The sequence below is a fragment of the Anopheles arabiensis genome (assembly GCF_016920715.1).
Source record: "Anopheles arabiensis isolate DONGOLA chromosome X unlocalized genomic scaffold, AaraD3 X_pericentromeric_contig0030, whole genome shotgun sequence".
NCBI classification, from domain to species: domain Eukaryota; kingdom Metazoa; phylum Arthropoda; class Insecta; order Diptera; family Culicidae; genus Anopheles; species Anopheles arabiensis.
The window spans coordinates 10,001-17,500 of NW_024412108.1; the positions used below are offsets into that span (position 1 = coordinate 10,001).

A 7,500-nucleotide genomic window follows, 5' to 3' on the forward strand; every position below is an offset into this window, starting at 1 on the left:
GTGTCCGGGTCATCCGACGCACTGGGCGGCCGCTGTGCATGATGACGTGCTTGGTCCCCGTCTGCGGGTCCTCGGGCGTTGAAAGTGGACACTCGAGCGTATGTTGATGCGTTTCGTGTTGGTGGTGTTTGATGCGTAGGGCTTGTGGTGTGTGTCAAGCCGCATGGTTCGAACTAATGCTACGTCGTTCCCGATGGCCACCGGCAGTCTACTCTCCAGGCTAAAGTCGGCTCGTCGAGGGATTCGGAAAGCTAAGTCGCTGTAACTCATGAGGCCCATACACGGCGTTGCGCTACCACGCTAAGTTAGCCCTACATATACAAGTATCAACCCACGGCACGGGCGTAGCTGTAATACTTACGTCTCGGTTATACCACGTAGGCCTCAAGTGATGTGTGACTACCCCCAAATTTAAGCATATTAATAAGGGAGGAAGAGAAACCAACCGGGATTCCCTGAGTAGCTGCGAGCGAAACGGGAAGAGCTCAGCACGTAGGGACGGCATGGAAACGTGCCTGTCCGATTCCGTGTACTGACCGGTCCGTTATCTATCACGCACTGTGCACTTCAAGTTCAATTTGAAGGTGGCCCATTCTCCCATAGAGGGTGATAGCCCGTGGAAAGGCATGAGGTGAGGTGATAGACGGTCGGCTCCATGGAGTCGTGTTGCTTGATAGTGCAGCACTAAGTGGGAGGTAAACTCCTTCTAAAGCTAAATACCACCATGAGTCCGATAGCGAACAAGTACCGTGAGGGAAAGTTGAAAAGCACTCTGAATAGAGAGTCAAATAGTACGTGAAACTGCCTAGGGTACAAACCCGTTGAACTCAATGATCCGGGCGGCGATATTCAGCGGTAAACTAGCAATTGCCGTGCACTTATCGATCCGCAGTAACGGACATCGCGATCCATTACAACAGCGGTTGGCCTCGTGCTAACGCTCCGGCATACACTGCCCCTGGCTCGTGGTGGACGGTCCCTCTGTAAGGGTAGGGTAGCTGCTCTACACTGACCGGGGATCTCCGCGCAGTCCTTCTGGAAGGCGAATGGGTCCGACCGAGCTCTGGTGTGCTGCTGGAAGGGTGATGGATTCTAACGAGAGGGGTAGTACCGCTGTCTTCTCCGAAAGGCGCGCGAATCCTTCGTTCGGCGATGATGCATCATGCATTGAGGCACCTCCGGGACCCGTCTTGAAACACGGACCAAGAAGTCTATCTTGCGCGCAAGCCAATGGGTCGGTGGCCACGTCCGCGTGTGTCCCGGTTCTATACACCCAAAGGCGAAGACAACTCGAGTTGCGGGATTACGGGTTCGGCACTGGCGCAAGCCTTCGTCGGACCCCTCCATCCCAGGGTGTCCTGATACGGCGTGTGCTTGCACACCCAGCGGGCATCCCCGAGCAGCAGGATGCGACCCGAAAGATGGTGAACTATGCCTGATCAGGTTGAAGTCAGGGGAAACCCTGATGGAGGACCGAAGCAATTCTGACGTGCAAATCGATTGTCAGAGTTGGGCATAGGGCGAAGACCAATCGAACCATCTAGTAGCTGGTTCCTCCGAAGTTTCCTCAGGATAGCTGGTGCACGTAGCGTTTCGAACCTTATTCTTATCTGGTAAAGCGAATGATTAGAGGCCTTAGGTTCGAAATGATCTTAACCTATTCTCAAACTATAAATGGTACGGTACTGGGTGGCATTCTTTACTGATCGCCACCCTTTCTACAACCGACGATCGGACGGGGTGCCCCTTAAGTGGTGGTGATCCCGGCTAGATATCGGTGTGCCTAGTGGGCCAAGTTTTGGTAAGCAGAACTGGTGCTGTGGGATGAACCAAACGCAATGTTACGGCGCCCAAATAAACGACGCACCCTAGATACCATGAAAGGTGTTGATTGCTAAAGACAGCAGGACGGTGGACATGGAAGTCGTCATCCGCTAAGGAGTGTGTAACAACTCACCCGCCGAAGCAATTAGCCCTTAAAATGGATGGCGCTCAAGTCGTTTGCCTATACATTGCCGCTGGCGGTATGGCGCATCGGGGCTTAACCACCCTGCGATGAGACCCCAGTGAGTAGGAGGGTACGGTGGTGCGCGTCGAAGTGTTTGGCGCAAGCCGGCATGGAGCCGCCACTGGCACAGATCTTGGTGGTAGTAGCAAATATTCGAACGAGCTCTTGGATGACTGAAGTGGAGAAGGGTTTCGTGTCAACAGCAGTTGAACACGAGTTAGCCAATCCTAAGCCGCATGGGAATCCAGTCGTAACCCATCAGTCGGCGAAAGGGAATCCGGTTACCATTCCGGAGCCTGTTGAGTACCCGTTTGCGCCAGCCTAGTAGGGTTTAGCTCGTCCGCACCCGAACGGTTAGTGTGTAGCTTCATGGCAACATGAATCCTTTTCTTCGAGAAGCCAACGAGAGGCATCGGAAGAGTTTTCTTTCTGTTTTACAGCCACACCGACCATGGAAGTCACTCACAGAGAGATATGGTTGACCGGTTGGTAGAGCACGGCCGCCGCAACTGCCGTGTCGATGCACTCTTCTTGGACCGTGAAAATCGAAGACTGGGGCACACTTTATACGGTTATAACGCACACTCTCAACAGATTGTACCGAATCCGCAGCAGGTCTCCAAGGTGCAGAGTCTCTAGTCGATAGATCAATGTAGGTAAGGGAAGTCGGCAAACTGGATCCGTAACTTCGGGACAAGGATTGGCTCTGAAGGCTGGGTGCGACCAGCCGGGACCGGTGCTCCACCTGCCGCAAGGTAGGCTGGCCTGCGCCCGCGGTCGCACAGCAAACAGCCAATTCAGAACTGGCACGGCTGAGGGAATCCGACTGTCTAATTAAAACAAAGCATTGTGATGGCCCCGGGTGGGTGTTGACACAATGTGATTTCGCCCAGTGCTCTGAATGTCAACGTGAAGAAATTCAAGCAAGCGCGGGTAAACGGCGGGAGTAACTATGACTCTCTTAAGGTAGCCAAATGCGCCCGGCAAAGTCCGACCACCACCTCCACGCGGTGCTGAGGGGTAGGGGCCCGTCATTAAGTTGACGAGGCCCCGAGCTAACGGTGGCGGTGAAGACGGCGTTGAGCATGACAACGTCGCAGGGGAGGGTGTGGTGTTAAGTCGCCACACCCTACATTCTGTCAAGCGGGATACTGAACTCGAGAGGATAATACCTCTGCGCGGATTAGACTAGGTACGGTTTATGGCATAATTAGATGTACACGGGCTGGCGGATGAACCCGCCGAACTCTTAGTAAAGCAGGGTGAAACCTGCTTGAAACGGGGAGGGCTAAGGGGATTCTGTCACCGCTCTATTAAAACTTAGCAAGTCTTAGGTAGCGCTCCAAGACTGTCGCCATACGATACGCTCTATGGCAAATGCAGGTGGGTGGGTTCAGCCCCACTTTGCTCCGGTTCGGCACTGAGCCCGTCGTCTCATAAGGGCGCGGGCCAACCTCGCGTGGAGCTCCCTGTTTCACAGCCACCCACGGAACCAAATAGGAGACTGCATAAACAGACGCGGATAGCGGGCCTGAGTTTGAGCCCAATAGAATGAGTAACACGAAAACTAAGAAGGTCAAAAGACCAAGGGGTTGACAAGAAAGATCCGGACCAAGCGTTCATGGATCTTCAAGATCGAATGGAGGCGATGCGTTTTGGGATAAGCAAACTCGATGATGAGTCTTCCCATTTTACGCTAGTTACGGTAATGATGGACTTCCTCGATGAGGTAATGTCCGAATTTCGAAGGTACAGAGCCGTAAATCGCATGCAGCAGGTCCTCGACCGTCAAACGCAAACGTCGTTTGACGGTAACGATGGATTCGGGCCGCAAACGCGAAAAGGCAGAAGACCAGTGGCTGATGACCAACAGCCTGGTTCAAGTGGGTTGCAAAGATTGCAACAACAACAACAACAACCATCGAGGTTGACCCTGTTAGAAGGGTGGAAATATTCCAAGTCCGAGAAACGGACCGAATATTAATGAGGGTAGAATTAATAAGAGGAAGAAGAAGAAGAGCAAGAAGAAGCAGAATAAGCCCAGAAAGCGGCCTGAGGCTCTGCTGATATCGGACTGCACTTCCGAGGAGCTGGCGAAATTGCTCAAGGAAATGAAGCAGTCCGATGCTCTTAAATCGGTTGGAGAGACAATCTCTAAGGTCCGACGGGTCCAGAATGGAGGCATGTTGCTAGAACTTAAGCAGGGTAGTTCTGCTAGTGCAATTGCCCCAAAGGTTAAGGAAGCGGTGAAGGGCAAGGCGTCAGTGAGAACGCTAGCTCCTTCTAAAATGATTGAGATCATGCATCTCGATGAAATTACCACCCCAGAGGAGGTTGCGGAGTCTGTCAAAGCACAGCTCAACATCGAGATAGAAACAGATCGTATCAAATGAAGAAAGGCCGCGCGGCCGGTACGCAGTGGGCACGGATCAACGTATCGCTGCCAGACTTTCAAAGCTTCTTGAATTTGGGAAAGCTGAAAGTTGGTTGGTCGATATGCCATATCCGCGAGGTTATGGAAGAGCAGAAATGCTATAAGTGTTGGAAGGTAGGCCATACGAGCTACCATTGTAGGAACCAGACAGAAGTAATCTGTGCTGGAATGCGGTTTGAGTGGACACAAGAAGCAAGCTTGTACCAACTCTGTCAAGTGTTTGGATTGCGGTACGAGGTCACAGAACCTTCACGCAACGGGCAGTTATATGTGTCCCCGTAGGCGAACGATTAGATAATAATGGTTAGGTTGCTACAACATAACCAGAATCATAGTTATGCTGCATTTCAATTAATGTGGCAAACGATTAGGGAAGAATCTGCGGATATAGTGTTGATTGCAGATCCGTATCTGGCAACAACCAACGTCAAAGTGTTACGCAACGACGATAACACAGCAGCGGTAGTGGTTAACGCGGACTTACCAGTTAAGGTAGTCAGTAAGGCTCTGAAGGGTTTAATGATAGTTGACATAGGTGATATGCGAGTGGTTAGCGTTTACGCGCCACCTAGATTTAGTATGGAAGAGTTCCAGAACATGTTGGATAACACGGTAATGGCCGTAACCGGTATCCACAAATTCGTTATCGGGGGACTTCAACGCTTGGTCATCAAGTTGGAACAACCAACTTGGCGAGCGTGGAGAAACCCAGAAACGAAGAGGTGAGTTGGTTTTATCAACCTTGCGCAGATTGACGCAATTTTATTGAACGACGGCAGCACCCCAACTTATGTTGACCAGGGCGCACGTCAGTAGTTGATCTTACTTTTGCGAGCCGAACCGTAGCAAGATCATTTAAGTGGGAGGTGTTATCTAGCTATATGAACTCTGATCATCGTGCAATACGAATAGATCTTGAGACGCAAAGCGTGCGTAATCTGTCCCGACCCATAACGGGATGGAGCATCAAGTATTTTAGCAAAGATATATTTGAAGTTATGATGCAAGCCGCTTTTGAGACTGAGGTCACAACAAGCGAAGACTTAATGCGTATACTTGTCACGGCGTGTAATGCGACGATGACTAAACGTAAGAGGTACACCCTAACAAGAGTGCATTTTGGTGGACGTTAGAGATTGAGGCACTTCGCAAAGAGTGCAAACACCGCGATCGATTAGCGCAAAGAGCTTTTAATACCGATCTCTATTCTACTTTTAGGACGAGTTCAAGGTGGCACGGAATGCCCTCAAGCGATTGATCAAGCATACCCGACAGAGGAAGTGGAAAGAGTTCCTGGGAACAGCGAACAACGCATCATTTGGTATTGTATATCATACGTTCAAGAAAGTGGCCGAGGGTTCGATTGACCCCGAACCATGACATTGGACGAGTTTAGGGAAGTGGTGAGCGAGCTTTTTCCTACTCACCCAAACACGGTGTGGCCTGAATATCGCATCGATCAGCCACGAGAGTTTGAAAGGGTAACTAATGATGAGATTCTTGCGGTTGCCAGGAGACTACCCAACAAGAAGGCGCCGGGACCAGATGGTATCCCGAATGAGGCGCTGAAAGTTGGTATGTTGACTGCAACCGATGCATTTTGCAGGGTTTACCAAGGCTGTTTAGAGAACGCGAAGTTCCCCGATGAGTGGAAAAGGCAGAGGTTGGTGTTAATACCGAAGCCGAACAAACCACCAGGGGAACTGGGTTCAGTTCGCCCCATTTGTCTACTAGACGGGCAGGTAAAGGTTTAGAACGCATCATAGTGCAACGGCTAAATGCACACATCGAGGAGGTCAACGGACTGTCTGACGACCAATTTGGTTTCAGAAGTCGTCGATCTACAGTTGATGCGATTCAACGGGTAGTGGACATTGTTTCGGTAGCTAGAAGTAGAAACAGATACAGTGGACGGTATTGTGCAGTTGTTACATTAGATGTTACTAATGCTTTTAACAGTGCTTCGTGGTTGGCGATTGCAAATGCTTTACAGAGAATTAACACCCTAAATATCTTTATGATATCATTGGTGATTATTTTAGGAATCGTGTGCTGATGTATGATACCACAGATGGACCGGCAGAGATTGCAGTCACATCGGGTGTACCTCAAGGCTCGGTACTTGGCCCAACGTTATGGAACCTCATGTACGACGGAGTCCTACGAGTTGCAATGGTGGAAGGTGCACGGATTATCGGCTATGCAGACGATATAGTACTGTTGGTGGAAGGTAATTGTGTTGATGATATTGAAATTCTCGTTTCCAGTCAGATTCGCATCATCGACCGATGGATGACCGACAACGGATTAAAGATAGCCCCGACCAAGACCGAGTTTATTATGGTCAGTTCCCATCAGAGGATACAGCATGGGGCTATCAGGGTAGGTGATCACGTAGTACATTCGTCGCGCAGCTTAAAGTACTTGGGGATGGTCCTAGATGACCGCCTCGATTACACTTCACACATCAGGTATGCGGTGGAGAGAGCGACGAAGCTATGGACCACCTTGTAAGGATGATGCCTAATAAGGCAGGTCCGAGTAGTAATGCTAGGCGAGCAATTGCTCTTACTGTTGTGGCGAAGGTCCGGTATGCCTCGCCCATTTGGTGTCATACCCTTAGATTTGCTAACCGTAGACAATGGCTACGTCGGTTTTACCGGCCAGTAGTCCAGCGAGTTATCTCTTCTTTCAGGACAACTTCTCATGATGCAGTCTGCGTGCTTGCGGGAATGATCCTGCTTCATCTCCTCCCGGACGAGGACTCCAGGACTTTTCATCGGAGACGAGCAGAGAACATCGCCGGATCGGTTGCACGTAACATGGAACGTGTCACAACTATGGAACGATGGCAACGAGAATGGATGAGAGTGTTCACGGTCGGTGGACATACCGTCTCACACCCGACGTCAACAGATGGATAAGTAGAAGATTTGGTGGTGTAGATTTCTTTCTTTCTCAGTTTCTTTCCAGCCATGGCTTCTACGCCTACCAGCTTCATCGGATGCAGTTAACGGGTTCGCCGCTATGTGATGCGTGCGAGGAACCTGAGGACGCC

The 7,500-nt window shown here is 50.6% G+C and overlaps 1 pseudogene; it reads left to right on the forward strand.

The window, feature by feature from the left end:
* Window positions 1-379: 379 nt before the first annotated feature.
* LOC120908077 overlaps window positions 380-7,500 on the forward strand; it is a 9,121-nt pseudogene continuing 2,000 nt past the window's right edge.